Below are 17,360 nucleotides of genomic sequence, written 5' to 3' on the forward strand. Positions count from 1 at the left end.
TAAGATTGTATTTAAAAAGACTTGTATTTGAGGAGCAGTCCATTGGCTTTTTTATTTGTGGAGTGGAAGAGTAGCCTAGTGGTTAGCAGTGGGCTATGAACCAGGAGACCAGGGTTGAGTCCTGCTGTCGCTCCTTGTGACTTTGAGCAAGTCACTTTACCCTCCATTGCCTCAGGTACAAACTTAGATTGTAAACCCTCTGGGGATAGGGAAATACCTACAATACCTGAATGTAATCCACTTTGAAGCATTGGAAAAAAAAAGTGCAAAAACCAGAATATAAATCTAAATAAATACATTTCCAAGTAGTCCTTATAAAATGGAATAAATAAATGCTTTACCCATTTCAATTTCACCAATTCCATATGTTCAAGGTGGTTCACAATGCATTATATATAAAATATTAAACAAATTAACATATCAATATACACACTAAAATGACACTTAAATATATTGCACATTTGTAGAACCCACTTTACACAGATTCTGCATATACCCTAGCAAAAAGAAATGCCTTTACTTATTTTCTGAACTTTAAATAGTTCCCTTCCTGACGTACTATTGTGGGCAATGAATTCCATAATGCAAGGACTGACCTAATGCTACTCTGAGAGCATGTAGTTGACAGGTGCAGCTGAGGCTGCCTTCAGTCTTAACACTAAGATGAAGGGTCCCTTGCTTGCTGTTATATGTAAGGAGTTAATGTCACACTGCAAGACTTTCTCCTTTTAAATTTACTGACTCACAACTTTAAAATCTTAAGCTTTGGATTCATATTTACTATAGACCTCAGAAATTTGAGGAAAAGCTGAAAATAGCTTAAGTGACCAAAAGATTTGCCACTTAGATCTGTGCACTATGGAAAGCATTTGCCTTGCAACTAGTCACACAGCTATAGGTTTCAGTGGGCACGGACCTTAAAACAAGACAACTATAGTGATGCTGAAATTTAGAAATTGTAACTGAGCCTTTACTACATATCTTATTTTTAAGTGTTAGAACTATTTATTTTGCTTTCTGTTAAAACTGCATTGTTAAAACTATTCACCTAATGCAGATGTTCTTCAGATGCTCCACAGTATACAACATGTACAGTTGGGCTCTTAAGTTTACATACCCCTGGCAGACTTTGTAAGATGTGTAGCATTTTAATTAAACATGAGTGATCAGACAAAGCACATCTGTTGTTTTTTTTAATGTTTCAAATTAAACTATAATGCATCACAGATTAGCGTATTCTCATAGGACCAGCAGGATGGTAGTCCTCACATATGGGTGACATCACAGGATGGAGCCCAATCACGGAACACTTTTGTCAAAGTTTCCAGAACTTTGACTGGCCCCTACTGGGTATGCCCAGCATGGCACTAACCCTGCAGCCAGTAGGGGTCCCCCTTCATTCGTCTCTTTTTCCACGCAGCAGTAGCCTCGTGGTTAAGGAGCTCTGCAAAGATTCCTGACTGGAATTTTCCTCACGGAATTACTAAAAGTTAATTTGCCCCACAGGGGCCCCTCCTTGAACTTTTCCAAGCCGCGGTACTCCGGTAATTTTTTACCCGTTCTTCGTCGATTACAGTCTAGTTTGGCCCTCGCGGCCTATTGGCCATCGACCGTACCGCGGCTCAATTTATTTTCGATGGCGTCGGGGTTCAGTCGGTGCCCAGACTGTAATCGCACCATGTCCATCACAGACCCCCATAAAGTCTGTGTAATGTCTTGGATGAGAGCACAATGTCTTGACCTGCACCAAATGTGCCCTAATGACACCAAAAGGTCACAAGGCCAGAATAGAGAAGACGGAACTACTTCTTCTTCTTCTCTTCCGTGCTCAAACCCCGACTCCATCCATTGCATCAACATTGTCAGAACCAGCTCTGTCAATTTCACGCCAGCATCGACCACCGGCCGGTGACCGTCCAGCATAGACAACATCTCGGCCTTCGACACCGTCTACTCCCCCCAGGACCGAGGGGATCGTAGAGACAAACATCGACATCGAAATCATTGACCTCGCCATCGTCCGAGCCGCCGTCGAAGAAGCCTCATCCAGAAAAGGCACCGACCTTTTTGGCGACTGGGTCACCGAGGCAACCCTCAACCCGACAGGGTATCGGGAGCCGCAACTCCGCCTTTAACGGTGGTCCCTCCGCCTCCGGCTATGCTTCTGTCTCCATCTTCTGTTCCGGGGCTGCTTGCTCCAGGTCTCCGAGAAGAATTGGACCAGATGGTTCAGGAGGACATTGACAAGGCGATGCAACGACTCCAGGTTCCTCCGGCACAGACACCGGTACAGATTGTGGAACCTGACCACTGACCCAATTCCAGCAGCATTGGCACCGCTGCTCTCCAGGATGGAAGTGCTCATGTCCGCTCTTCCACCGATGGACCCCGGGTCACCGATGGCTCCAGTACCCTCCCCGCTTACTCTGTCATCGGGAGGAGAAACACCGTTCCGCATCCCTCCATCGGGAGTTCTGCCTCAGCCATCGGTGCCAATACACCGTCTGCGCCACAAAGCCATCCATCGATGCCTGCGCCAGTGCCTTCGATACCTTCATTGGTGCCTCCAATTATTCCTTCGGAGCCTAGACCAGGACCCTCTGGTATCCCACCACCCCATCCCCCTCTAGTTCCTAGAGGGGCAGGTGCTGATCCGTATGATACCTGGCCTGATTCTTCCCCAGACACAGATTATTTGCCTTCACCACCTTCACCCACTGAAAGTAGAAAGTGTTCTCCTCCAGAAGATCTTTCCTTTATACATTTTGTGAAGGAAATGTCTGAATTGGTTCCCTTCCAATTACAGACTGAATAGGATAATAGACATCAGATGGAGATGCTTCCAAGGAAATAACCTCCATCCCTATCCACCAGCTTCTTCTGGATCTCCTCAAGAAGAACTGGGAACATCTAGCTCCATTGCTCCAGTTCACAGGAAAGCTGACACTACCTATTTGGTGCAGTCAGCTCCGGGTTTTCAGAAACCTCAATTGGATCACCAATCTGTATTGGTGGAATCTGCACAGAAAAGAGCAAAGAGATCAAAGCCTCACACTTCTTTTCCCCCTGGCAAGGAACAGAAGTTTCTAGATGCCATTGGTCGCTGTGTCTTCCAAGGATCAATGCTCATCTCCCGAATTGCCGCTTATCAGCTCTATATGACCCAATAATATAGGGTCATTTTTAAGCAGATACAAGATTTTATAGACTCCCTGCCTCAGCAATTTCAAGATCCGCTCCAAACCCTAGTAAACAAGGGTTTTGAGGCAGGCAAGCATGAGATCAGATCATCTTACGATATCTTTGACACTGCTACTAGGGTATCTGCAGCCGCTATTTCGGCAAGGAGATGGGCCTGGCTCAAGTCTTCCGATCTTCGCCCTGAGGTACAAGACAGGTTATCCGACCTACCCTGTGTAGGAGATAATCTGTTTGGCGAACAGATTCAACGGACTGTGGTGGAACTCAAGGACCATCATGAGACCCTAAGACAGCTCTCTCTGATGCCTTCTGACTTCTCTTCAAAACAGCCCTTCCGAACGGACTCTTAAGAAGTCATTCTTCCGCCCGAAGAAGTCCTACCAGCCACCAACCAGATCCCGCACTATGATCCCAGTGGGAGGGGGGTGCAGCACTGAAAGGACGCCCAAGATAGAAGGCTGGAAGCCATCCTTAAGCAGTTCTTTGATGTTTCAGCAATGACTCTACAAATTGCTTCCTGTTGCGCCTTAGTGACACTTTCCTGACTAATCCTCGCCAGGAACACAACCACGCCCAGAGAAGTGATGGAGCCTGCAGTTTCCTTCCTCACCGCTACCGCAGACCTCGTGCACACCTCATCCAGGGGTGTCGCCGCCGCAGTGGCGACAAGAAGACAATTATAGCTCCGGAATTGGTCAGCTGACGTGACTTCCAAAGCGAACCTCATAAAAATGCCCTTTAAAGGATCTCTCCTGTTCGGGAGCAAACTGGAGAAAGTAGCCAACAAATGGAGTGAATCTCCAGTACTCCGATTTACCTGAGGATAGGAATAAAAGAACATATCAGCGCTCCTCCCCCAGAAGAACCAAGGATAGAGGATCGCAGCGCTTTAAGCCTTAAAAGAATACACAGTCCCAAGCACCTCGTCCTTTAGCAAGGTCTCAGTCCTTTCGAAACAGACACATTAAGAGAGGAGCAAGCTCAGGGGTGGCCCCCAGCCGTACCCCATAATGAGAAGACGCTCAGGAAGAAGACATAGTGGGCAGACTTACCCTCTTAACTGCAATTTTCTAACTGCGCACCTGTTAAAGTTTATTGTATTTTCACTTTGGTTTCTCACCCCCTTGTTAATTGTAAACCGGCATGATGTGACACTTGTCTTGAATGTCGGTATAACAAAAACACTAAATAAATAAAGATGGTTCGAGAACTTTGGTCAAGTGGGTCCTAACTATCATTCAAGAGGGATACTCGTTGGAATTCCAAAGCATTCCACCAAACAAATTTTATGAAATCGCCATGCCACTCCCCACTCCAAGAGACTGGCACCACGCTAGCAAGTCTACTCAGCCTGAAGGCAATAGCTCCAGTGCCCACGCTTCAACAAAGTACTGGCCACTATTCCATCTATTTTATCGTTCCCAAGAAAGAAGGAACATTCCGACCTATCCTGGACCTCAAGGCCGTCAACCGCTACCTGAAGGTTCCACACTTCCGTATGGAAACCCTACGCTCCGTTATAATGGCGGGACAACAGGGAGAATTCTTAACCTCCCTGGACCTATCCGAAGCCTACCTTCACATCCCGGTCCATCAGAACCACCAGTGCTTCCTGCGCTTTGCGATACGGGACCGTCGTCATCAATTCTGAGCACTACCCTTCGGTCTAGCTACCGCCCCCAGAACCTTCACCAAAATCATGGTGGTAGTGGTGGCAGCACTGAGGAAGGAAAGAGTCCTGGTACATCCTTACTTGGATGATTGGCTGATCAGGGCAAACAGAGGAGAGTTGTCATGCGACCACCAGAGTCAAGAATCTACTACAAGAACTCGGGTGGGTCGTGAACACAACCAAGAGTTGTCTACAGCCCTCCCAGTCACTAGAATACCTGGGAGTCCGGTTTGTTACCAAACAGAACAAGGTTTACCTTCCCCTTTCAGGGAGAAGGAAGCTAATGGATCAATTACAAAAGCTGTTGACCTCTGTCCGCCCCAAGGTATGGGACTACCTTCAAGTCCTTGGCCTCTTGACATCAACTCTGGAAGTTGTGCTGGGGGCAAGGGCACATATGCGACCTCTACAAAGTTCCCTACTATAATGATGGAAACTAGTGTCCCAGAACTACTCAATTCGCCTCCAGCTACCGACAGAGGTTCAGGAACAGCTTCAAGGGTGGCTACGGGAAGAACACCTAAGCAGAGGTGTAAACCTATCCACACCAAAGTGGATCTTGCTCACCATTGATGCAAGCCTGCGAGGGTGGTGAGCCCACTGTCAGGAACTGACGGCCCAGAGACAATGGAACAAGGAAGAGGTGGAATGGAACATAAACAGCCTGGAAGCTCAAGCGGTCAGACTAGCCTGGATACAATTCAGCCACAGATTCAGAGGCGAGTCCGTCAGTCATGTTGGACAACGCAACGACTGTTGCCTATATCAAGACGGAGGAACCAAGAGCCAGCAGGTGTGTCAAGAAATAGACCCCCTCATGGAGTGGGCGGAAAGAAATCTACAAGGGATTTCGGCCTCCCACATCGTGGGAAAAGACATTTCTGCGGACTATCTCAGCAGAGAAAGCCTAGACCCAGGGGAATGGTCGCTGGCAGACACAGCCTTCCTGCTGATAGTAAATCGTTGGGATTTCCCAGCCATGGACCTACTAGCAACTTGTCGCAATGCCCGGGTCCCCAGATTCTTCAGCTGCAGACGAGAACCACAATCTCAGGGAATTTATGCTTTCATCCAGAACTGGCCAGAGGAAAGCCTCCTGTACGCCTTCCCACCCTGGCCACTACTGGGCAGGGTCATCCACAAAATAGGACACCACAGGGGACTAGTTCTACTAGTCACCCTGGATTGGCCAAGAAGACCATGATATGCGGACATGCGAAGACTGTTGGCGGGGAGTCCTCTGTCTACCGCCATCCAGGGACCTTCTTCATCAGGGACTGATCTTCCACGAAGACCCGGCTCGATTCTCTTACAGTATGGCCCTTGAGAGGACTAGCTTAAAGAAGTGCGGCTACTGAAAAGCAGTGATTGACACCCTGCTTCAGGCATGCTAGTTCTCCACATCTGTCTTACATCCGGATCTGGAGAGTATTCGAAGCTTGGTGTGAAGACCGTGGTCTCCTCCCGAGGACAGCCAAGATTCCCACAATCCTAGAATTCCTACAGGATGGCATGCAGAAGGGGTTGTCCCTCAACTCCATCAAGGTCCAAGTCTCAGCACTGGCCTGTTTCAGGTCCGAAGTGGATGGCATCAGACTCAACTCACCCTGATGTGTCCTGCTTCCTGAAAGGAGTCAAACAACTCCAACCACCCCTAAAGTAGCCAGTGCCTCTAAGGAATCTCAACCTAGTACTAGACTTCCTAGCAGGGGAATCCTTCAGACCAACAAGCGCCTTGTGTCTACGTCTCTTGACCTTAAAGACAATGTTCTTAATCGCCGTATGCTCAGCCCGGTGCATCTCTGAACTTCAAGCATTATCCTGTCGGAAACTGTTCCTCAGGTTCACCCCGGGCACCATACAGCTACGTACGGTACCATCCTTCCTTCCGAAAGTGGTTTCCCAGTTCCATATGAACCAGACCATATCCTAACCATGATCAGATGAGCACAGGGATTCAGAAGATTTACACCTTCTCCGCCACCTGAATGTCGGCAGAATCCTAGTTCGATACCTGAAGAGATCGGAATCCTTACGCAAAACTGATCACCTGTTCGTTCTTCACAGCGGGAAAAAACAAGGGGAAGCGCCATCGCGGGCCACCATAGCCCGCTGGATCAAAGAAGTAATTAATGCTGCCTACATAGAGGCAGGAAAACCATTACCTCTGCAGGTCAAGGCGCATTCTACAAGGGCCCAGGCAGTCTCCTGGGCTGAAACCAAGTTGCTGTCGCCAGCCGAGATCTGTCGGGCGGCGACATGGTCCTCCCTACACACCTTCTCCAGGTTTTACCTCCTGGATGTTCAGGCCAGAAGATACAGCCTTTGTAAGGGCAGCACAAAATGGGCCACGGGCAGCCTCCCACCCTATAGGGGAGTAGCTTTTGTACATCCCATTGGTCCTGAGTCCATCTGGCTATATGCTAGGAAATGGAGAAATGACTTACCTGATAATTTTGCTTTCCTTAGTGTAGACAGATGGACTCAGCATCCTGCCCACGGCTGCACCAGAAATCAAGAACTTCAGATATCAAATCTCAAGACTGAGCAAGTACGGGTAGGCCACGGTCTACTTCTAATTCAAGACACCCGCAGTTGTCGGCATTTATTGTTTGCACTGGCGGTCTCCAGTTGAACCAGTTCAAGTTTAATTAAGTGTAATCAAGTATTAAGCAACATATATCCATGCTGGCTTTTTGAAGAGAATACTGAAGAGCTAAGCACGCTGCATGGTTATATGTAGACTGACGTCAGCTTTGAAATCTGACTCAGTCTATCTGCTATCAGGAAAGCACAATACCCATTGGTCCTGAGTCCATCTGTCTACACTAAGGAAAAGGAAATTATCAGGTAAGTCATTTCTCCATTTTCTCAGTGGAAAAGGGTAAACAGTGGAGTGCCTCAGGGATCTGTACTTGGACCGGTGCTTTTCAATATATTTATTTTTAATTTTTATATACTGACATTCTTGTATAATATACAAATACTGGTTTACATTAAAACAGGAGATGCAGGAAAAGTTACCTTTGTCAAATACATTTAACATTAATAACAATGAAAATTGTTAACAAGGGATAACTATGAAAAAAGAGGTAAACAAAAGTGGAAGAAACATAAGTTAAAAAGAAAAAAAAACAACAAAAAAAGGTAGCACCAAGGGGTGCACAAAGGGGAGTGCCCCTTTGTCGCGCCCCTTCGGCGCACGACGCCAGGTGGCATGGCGCAGTTTACTGGCTCGATGCTGGGCTGGATGACATCACAAGGGGGCGGGTCTCATGCTCACTGTTTTTCTTCATAGCTATCTCCATTCACATTTTAAAGCTGATTTTTTTCATTTTTTTTTTTTGAGCTTTTCTCTTCAGTGAAGCATCTCAAAAGTGCCCGGTGCTGGTGGGCAGCCCCCTCCGCCTCAGTGCCAGGTGGAATGATCTTTTATAAATGATCTGGAAAGGAATACAATGAGCAAGGTTATCAAATTTGCGGATGATACAAATTTATTCAGAGTAGTTAAATCACAAGCAGATAGTGATACATTACAGGAGGACATTGCAAGACTGGAAGATTGGGCATCCAAATGGCAGATGAAATTTATTGTAGACAAGTGCAAGGTGTTGCATATAGGGAAAAATAACCCTTGCTGTAGTTACACAATGTTAGGTTCCATACTAGGAGCTACCACCCAGGAAAAAGATCTAGGCATCCTAGTGGATAATACTTTGACATCATCGGCTCAGTGTGCTGCAGCAGTCAAAAGCAAACAGAATGTTAGGAATTATTAGGAAAGGAATGGTTAATAAAACGGAAAATGTCATCATGCCTCTATCGCTCCATGGTGAGACCGCACCTTGAATACTGTGTACAGTTCTGGTTGCTGCATCTCAAAAAAGATATAGTTGTGATGGAGAAGGTACAGAGAAGGGCAACCAAAATGATAAAGGGAATGGAACAGCTCCCCTATGAGGAAAGACTGAAGAGGTTAGGACTGTTCAACTTGGAGAATAAAATTATATAATGATTGGGCTTTAGATTTTGCCTACTGTCCTCTGGTATAGTCAACTTGGAGAAGAGACAGCTGAGGGGGTATATGATAGTTTAAGGTCATGTGAGGTCTTGAAGGACCAGGGGGCATTCCATGAAGTTAGCAAGTAGCACATTTAAGACTAATTAGAGAAAATTCTTTTTCACTTAATGCACAATTAAGCTCTGGAATTTGTTGCCAGAGGATGTAGTTAGTGCAGTTAGTGTAGCTGGGTTCAAAAAAGGTTTGGATAAGTTCTTGGAGAAGTCCATTAACTGCTATTAATCAAGTTTACTTTGGTATTAGCCACTGCTATTAATTGCATTTGGGTACTTGCTAGGTTCTTGTGGCCTGGTTTGGCCTCTGTTGGAAACAGGATGCTGGGCTTGATGGACCCCTGGTCTGACCCAGCATGGCAATTTCTTATGTTCTTATGTGCAAGCTTTTTGGCAAGAGGAATGGGCAGCTTTTCCACATGAGAAAATAAAGGGTCTCATTCACAACTATCACAAAAGACTGCAAGCCATCATTGATGCAAAAGGGGGCAATACATGAGGATATTAAGAACTAAGGGTATGCATGTGTTTGAACAGGGCCATTTTATTTCCTTTATTGCTATGGTTTGTGCTATTCTCTGGTGCATAAGTTTTATTTTGAATGTGTATAAAATTAGACGTGTTTGTCTGATCACGCATATTTTCTTAAAATGCTACACATCTTACAAATTCTGCCAGGGATATGTAAACTTATGAGCACAACTATATTTATAGCAGGTGGTTTAAGCATGAGGGTTCTGCATGGACATGGGCCTTGTGGAAAAAGGTGTAAAGCGAAGGCAAGAGAAATAAAATTTAACAAGTGAAAATTTTCTCACTGGTTACCATTTTATTATAAATTTAGAATAAAAATGTAATTCGATAACAATATGGGGATATGTGAGGGATGACAGAACAGCTCCAGGGTAGGGAGAGATTGATGGTCTTGCATCACAGAGGAATTCATTTTAGCATTTAGAGTGCCACCCTCTTTCAGCCCTTTGCAAGGAGAGATGAATTGCTTTTATATGCAGGGGGAGGTGTTGTAGAGAAGCATAACATTGAAGAAAGTGTAAAACTGAACTGTGTTCTGTTTTGAGCTAGGGATACAGAGGTAAAAGGGGATTGGTGCCTGTTCAGCTTTATTTTGTAAAGACTGTTTCCCTAATACCTCCTTTCCTTTGTAATCCTTGAACTGAAAAGCAGGTGACTGTCTAACTCCTGTGCTCTGCAGTTCTGTCAGCTAGGACTGAACAGATTAACTTGCCATGTACGTCAAGTGAGGCTTTGAATGCATTCTTCCCCATTGCCCACAAAGTGGTGTAATGTGGTAGCTTGCTTTTGGTCAAGAAGCCAGTGCCTTGGCTTTCATTGGTTGTAGAGTGACCTAGCCACAAAAATTGCCAGAACCAGATCTGTGCCAAGGCCTTATCCCAGTTCCACATCTTTGTGAAGACAGCCTCTCAATTTCCCAGGCACTGGCCAAGTATGGTGAAAGTCTAGTTGGCATTAATTGTAAGAATCTTTATTTTACCTGTTGCTGTTTGTAGATACCTTTTTTCTGTTCACTGTTCTTGCTATTTATTAAACTTTCTTTGACCTGTCCAAGCATTATTTGTATTTAGTCTGTAGGTGCATTTTTAGGAGCTGTGTGACTCTTGGATTGTATGGTGTTGTAATGGGCCTAGAAACCACAAGGGGTTAGCTTAAAGGGTGGGGTATTTTGCCTAGAGGTATATAAGAATCTAATTGGTGGATGGAAGGTTACCAGTAGAGGGAGGGGAATATGTACAGCTGCTTGTGGGCCTATTCAGTGCTTTACCAAACCCTTTTTCCCCGAATGCATGGGTGTTAGGGGTAATGTTAAGACTTTGTGTGAGATGCTTTTTTATATCTTTGGGTTTTTTTCCTCACCAAGTGCTATCCAAGGGGATAAGGATTTAACAAATTGTCTTTTGTGAGTGGCAGGTTTTTTATTTTAATTTATATTCTATGGCAGTTTCTTCTTTGGATCTCTAGTTTACTTGGAATCAGAGCTGGAATCCTAGTACCATGAGCCTCAATTTGTACCTACCTGGGGATTTTTGCTCCCCTCTTACACCCCACTACAATGCATCTAGTCTAGTGGATGCAGAAGTAGTCCTTCAACCAGGCTCCCTCCAGTATCCAGGTGTTGCTCTTGAATGATGAACAAAAAACACTTACTCCACTCCCCTCAACTTCAAAAATCCTGAAAGCAACTGCATGAAAAATATTTTTAAAGAAGAAAATGGTAGTTTCATACACCGCCCAAATCAGTACCATCCAGGTTATTGTGGCTTTCACACTAATCATTAACCACCAACCAACCACCTACTTTCAAAAAGTAAATTTGTATATATTTTTTAGAGAAAATTTCGTGTATTAAAATATACTTGACAATGCTATCATTCGATGCTTCCCGAATTTAAAGACCTTCAAGTTCATGCATAATCATAAGAACATAATTTGCCATACTGGGTCAGACCAAGGGTCCATCAAGCCTAGCATCCTGTTTCCAACAGTGGCCAATCCAGGTTACAAGTATCTGGCAAGTACCCAAACATTAAGTAGATCCCATGCTACTAATGCCAGTGGCCATTTCCTAAGTCATCTTGATTAATAGCAGTTAATGGACTTCTTCAGGAACTTATCCAAACCTTTTTTAAACCCAGCTACACTAACTGCTCTAATCACATTCTCTTGCAACAAATTCCAGAGCTTAATTGTGCGTTGAGAGAAAAAAAAATTCTCAGATTTGTTTTAAAAGTGCTACTTGCTAACTACATGGATTGCCCCCTAGTCCTATTATCTGAAAGAGTAAATAACCGATTCACATTTACCCATTCTAGTCCTTTCATGATTTTATAGAACTGTATCATATCCCCTCTCAACTTTGTCTTCTCCAAACTGAACAACCCTAACCTCTTTAGCCTTTCCTAATAGGGGAGCCATTCAATCTCCTTTATCATTTTAGTTGCCATTTTCTGTACTTTCTCCAGTGCAGCTATATCTTTTTTTTTTTTTTTTTTTTTTTTTTTAGGTGCGGTAACCAGAATTGCACACAGTACTCAAGGTGCAATCTCACCATGGAGCGATAAAGGCATTATGACATTTTCTATTTTTATTCACCATTCCCTTACTAATAAGCGCACTGAGCCGACGATTTCAATGTATTGTCCACTATGATGCCTAGACTTTCTGGGAGGAGGTTTCTTATATTGAACCTGACTTCCCTATATGCATCACCTTGCACTTGTCCACATGAAACTTCATCTGCCATTTGTCATAGTCTCGCAAGGTCCTATAATTTATCAGAATCCTCATATGATTTTTAACTATTACAGATAATTGTCATCTGCACATTTGATCGCTCACTCATCGTATCCCTTTCCAGATCATTTATAAACCTTGAAAAACAGCAGTCCAAATACAGAGCTCTGAGGCACTCCACTATTTACCTTTTTCCACTGAGAAAACTGACCATTTAATCTATTGTTTCCTGTCTTTTCACCAGTTTGCAATCCACGAAAGGACATTGCCTCCTATCCCATGACTTTTTAGTTTTCTTAGAAGCCTCTGTTAAGGGAATTTGTCAAATGCCTTCTGAAAATCCAAATACACTACATCTACCAGTTCACCTTTATCCACAGGTTTATTAACCCCTTCAAAAAAAATGTAGCAGATTTGAGGCAAGACTTCCCTTGGGTAAATCCTTGTTGGCTGTATTCCATGAAACCACATTTTTCTATGTCTGATTTTGCTCTTTAAAATAGTTTCCACTGTTTTACCTGGCACTGAAGTTAGGCTCACCTATCTATGGTTTCCTGGCCTGGAGCCCTTTTTAATTATTGGGATTATATTGGGCCCCCCTCCAGTGTTCAGGTACAATGGACAGTTTCAATGATAGGTCACAAATTTTTAGTAATTGATCTGAAGTTTCATTTTTTTAGTTCTTAGAACCATGGGGTATATGCCATCCGATCCAGATGATTTGCTATTCCGTAGTTTGTCAATCTGGCCTATTACATCTTCCAGATTCTCTGTGATTTGGTTCAGTTCATCTGAAACATCACCCTTGAAAACAATCTCCGGAACCGGTATATCCCCAACATCCTCATTATTAAACACAGAAGAAAAGAATTCATTTAGCCTTTCCACGATGGCTTTATCTTCCCTAAGAGCCCCCTTTAACCCCTCTGTCATCTAATGGTCCAACAGATGCCCTTGCAGGTTTCTTGCTTCAGATATATTTAAAAATTTTTATTATGAGTTTTTGCCTATATGGCGATGCAAACATAAGTGAATCAAATTCTTGCACTGTCCCATTCATGAATGAAGATAACACATTCACACATTGGGATTCACTTTTGTGAGTGGGACAGTGTGGCTGTGTTTCAAAAATTAATCCTTCAAGGGGAAACTCCTTGATTATCGCTGGTGGGTACACATCATTCTGTTTGCAGTGTCTGCCTTCAAACAGATAAATTTAACCCAATGGAACAAAAAATAGCGTCAATTTGAACATTATCATATGACCCAGAAACAGCCAATACTAATTCGTTCAATCGTACATCATCCAGGAGAAAATGCCTCTCAATCACAAAAGCAATGTCCAATCAATTCCTCATTCAAACCCTCAGGTGACACCATATTCAGCATGTATATCCAGTCTTGCTGTCTAAATTTTCTGTGCATGTGAATCTCCCCATGCACGGATGTCTGGATGTGATCAATATCGTCCATGTTAACTGAGGAAAAGTGTTGTTGTTCTATAAAATGCTGTGCAATTAGGGCACTTACAGTTCCAGTATTAAATTTTGATTTATGTTCAATTAATCTTTTGACTAAGCACAGACTCCAACCCATGTAGACTTTCGGACCATGGCAGATCAAGGCACATTCAACACTATTGGATATACAGTCAGTCACGGTTTTTCTATACACTTGGTCACACTTATTGTACTTGTGATGCTCCTTTGTACAATTTGAGTGACTTTCTCCAAAATAAGAATGCACAATTTGATCACGAATATTAGGACCATGCGAAAATGCAATCAATGGAGGCGCTCAAAGTTGTGTAGTGCTAATATATGCCAGTGTTTATGTATCACTGCCACAATGCCTGATGACAAAATGGTGTGTTTCATCATATCCACTAATTGTTTATTGTCCCTCTGGGGTTTATATTGTAACAATGCTTGCTGATCGGAAAACTTGGTTCATTTAAATGCCTGCTTTATCACTTTCTTTGTGTATTCCTGGCCATAAAACTTGCTGTCAATATTTCTGCTTGACATTCAAATTCAGACTAATGTCGAAAAGATGTGCCTAATACAAAAAAATTGACTAATAAACAATTCTGATTTAAAAGATCTAACATGATGACACTGAAATTGCAAAAGGTTATTTTTATAAAAAAAATCAGGGGTTTTTTTCTTTGAAAAATATATAAAAACTGTTTGAAAGAAGGTGGTTGGTTGGTGGCTAATTAGTGTGAAACACAGTAACATGGATGATACTGATTTTATGCAGTTAATGTCAAGATTTTTAAAGTTGAGGGGAGTGGAGTAAGTGTTTTTTGTAATTCAGATAACATTCCTAGTGGAAAGTTGTGAGATTGCTCTTGAATGATGACCATGACTCCTTGCTCTGCCCCGGGACTACAAGTGTTTTCCGAGGACAAGCAGGATGTCAGTCCTCACACATGGGTGATGACATCCTGAGAAGCCCATCTCGGAACTTTGATCTCAAAGATTCTAGAGCTTTTAGCATGCTCTGAGCATGTGAAGCTGTAACCCCCTTTCTGTCTCTCAGGCAGAGTACTTTTTTTTTTTTTTTTTCCACAGAGTGGATTCAGCTTTGTTCTCCTTATAGTTAAGGCTGTGACAGTTTTAAAGCTGCAAGCAGATTTTTTTTTTTTCAGCAGAGCCTTGGTGTTTTATTTTCCCTCACTCCCCTTGCAGTAGTTCATATCTAATTTATTTTTCTCTCTTCCTAGCACCTTTCTCAGCTGCATGGCAGGCCTAGGGCACTATGTGGCCAACGGAGGTTTTCCCCTTAGAAATATGCAGCATTATTTGTGTCCTCTCCTTAACTTATCAGATTTTGCCTTTGTCAGGTGCCTGTTCAGACTGTCAAACTGTCAGTCTGCATTCCGTGTGTAGGCCTCTGGCCTGAGGACTTGCTTGAGTTCCTACGCAGGAAACTCTGTCCCACTGCTGGGCAATGACGGAGGCTCACACTGTGGAGGAATTCAGGACCAGATGTTCCTGTAGGGAGAAGAGCTCATCCTCCCCACACTCCAGGGAACTAGTCTTCTTTGGTGCCCTGGATGAAGTGGTCTCCCCTCTTGCATGTCAGATTGATCTGGCAATGCATTTCCTTTTGGAGAGAGGGTGAACATGAGTCTGGGCAATCAGCTTTGCTGATAAACCATTGGTACCATGCCCAGAATTGGTTGTCCATGCACGTGTGCCAGAGCATGATGGCCCCAGGAGCACTTCAAGTGCCGAGGGTACCATCGAGGACTGGACACTATCAAGCACCATGAACACCAGTCAGCATCCTGGTTCGAGCATCATAGAGGCAATCATACGCTGGAAACACCATCATGCCGTCAACAGCTATTAATGCCATTGTGCGACAGAGCACCTAGGGCACTACAAACATTGTGGCCACTACAGACGCCATTGAGTGCCATGGACATTATCAAGTACTGTGGGCCCCACTGAAGCAGTCGGTCATCAAGCACTGTGGCATGGTGGCCGTTGGGCCATAGACTCCATGAATGCCATAGAGCACCATGGGGGCAATCAACACCGTGGGCGCCATAGATGGATGCTATCAAATGCCATGGATGCTGTTGATACCTTTGGGTACAGTACTGTTGATGGATGCCAGGGGCACCTTCCATATCATTGAGTGCCATGGTTGCCCTCACTAACATAAGAACATAAGAGATGCCATTCTAGGTCAGACCAAGGGTCCATCAAGCCCAGTATCCTGTTTCCAGCAGTGTCCAATCCAAGTCACAAGTACCTAAACATTAGACAGATCACTAGCTAATATTGCTTATTAATTACCATAATAGTTTATGGATTTTTCCTCTAGGAACTTCTCCAAACCTTTTTTAAACCCAGTTACACTAACTGCAGTAACCACATTCTCTGGCAATAAATTCTAGAGATTAACTATGCCCAGAGTGAAAGAATTTTCTTTGATTTGTTTACGACATTAGCAAGTAGCTCATTTAAGAGTGCCCCCTGGTCCTATTTTCTGACAGGGTAAATAACTCATTTACATTAATTTGTCAAGTCCTTTCATGATTTTGTAGATTCTCTGGGCACCATTCATTCCATCGCATGTGGTAGGTACCCACAGGGTGTCCCCGGTATTGCGCACTGTCACTATGCGTACCAAAATATACTTCTATGCCAGATGTGTCATGGCAGTGGCTCTTGATCACAATCAGGACCTATCAGCAGGTGGCATCGGGTGCTCTTTAGTGCCTTCATGTGTCTGGCACCCTGGGGTACTATTGGACACCAGTTTTGATGCCTCATACGTGGTCCACTGCTGCAGTTTTTGTGCAGTCCAGGCCATGGCATGGACTGCTAGGTCCACAGGTACTGCATCTTTCCTTACATGTGCATCACTATTGGCTCGACTGAGTACCACAGTGCTGCTATTGCAGGACATGGATTCGGTGAAGGGGCACCACAGTTACCAGGTGCCCACTGGTGTGTGTGTTCTAATTCCAACAGTCATCCCATACCAGTGCATTGCAGTTGCCGGTGCACTGCGATGTCTTAGTGAAGAATACAGTCTTACAACATTTTGGAGTGGATACCAGGGTCCCTCCCCCTTTCAGCAGGGGATGGGGCCCTTATAGGCTTTTTTCCTCATTGGCTTATGCTCTGGATCCCTTTAGGGGGAACTACCAGGTCTCATTCCCTCTCCGGTGCATTGTTTTATTTATTTAACAGTTTTTATATACCGGTATTCAAATATACATCATATCTGTTTACAAGTAACATAACAGAAGAAATTACATGGAACAGGGAGTAGGAAACTTGGAGGGGGCAGTTAACGGTTATAGGACAACTTCAAGAGTAATAACTGTTAGATATTTGCAATCATAAAATATAACTGAATATAATGTAGGTAATAAAGGCATCATTAGGAGAAGACTATAGAATAAGGGGAGAGAGCATTATAAAACTATAAGATATAGGGCATTGAAAGGAGGAGACTATGCATAAGGAGATAAGGGGAGAGAAAGATATATATATATATATATATATATATAGATAGATAGATCTATCTCTGGAAAAATATGTAAGGAATGAGTTTTATATATACAACTGGAATAATATGTACAGAATGGGTTGTATATTCAGAGGAAAAAGGGGAA

At 43.7% G+C, this 17,360-nt stretch overlaps 1 protein-coding gene across 3 annotated transcripts in view; it reads left to right on the forward strand.

Annotated features, from left to right (window-relative positions):
- Window positions 1–17,360, forward strand: part of MTDH (metadherin) — a 186,394-nt gene that overhangs the window by 75,960 nt on the left and 93,074 nt on the right. The gene's annotated exons all lie outside the window — the stretch shown is intronic.

This window comes from Rhinatrema bivittatum, chromosome 2, assembly GCF_901001135.1.
Source record: "Rhinatrema bivittatum chromosome 2, aRhiBiv1.1, whole genome shotgun sequence".
NCBI lineage: Eukaryota > Metazoa > Chordata > Amphibia > Gymnophiona > Rhinatrematidae > Rhinatrema > Rhinatrema bivittatum.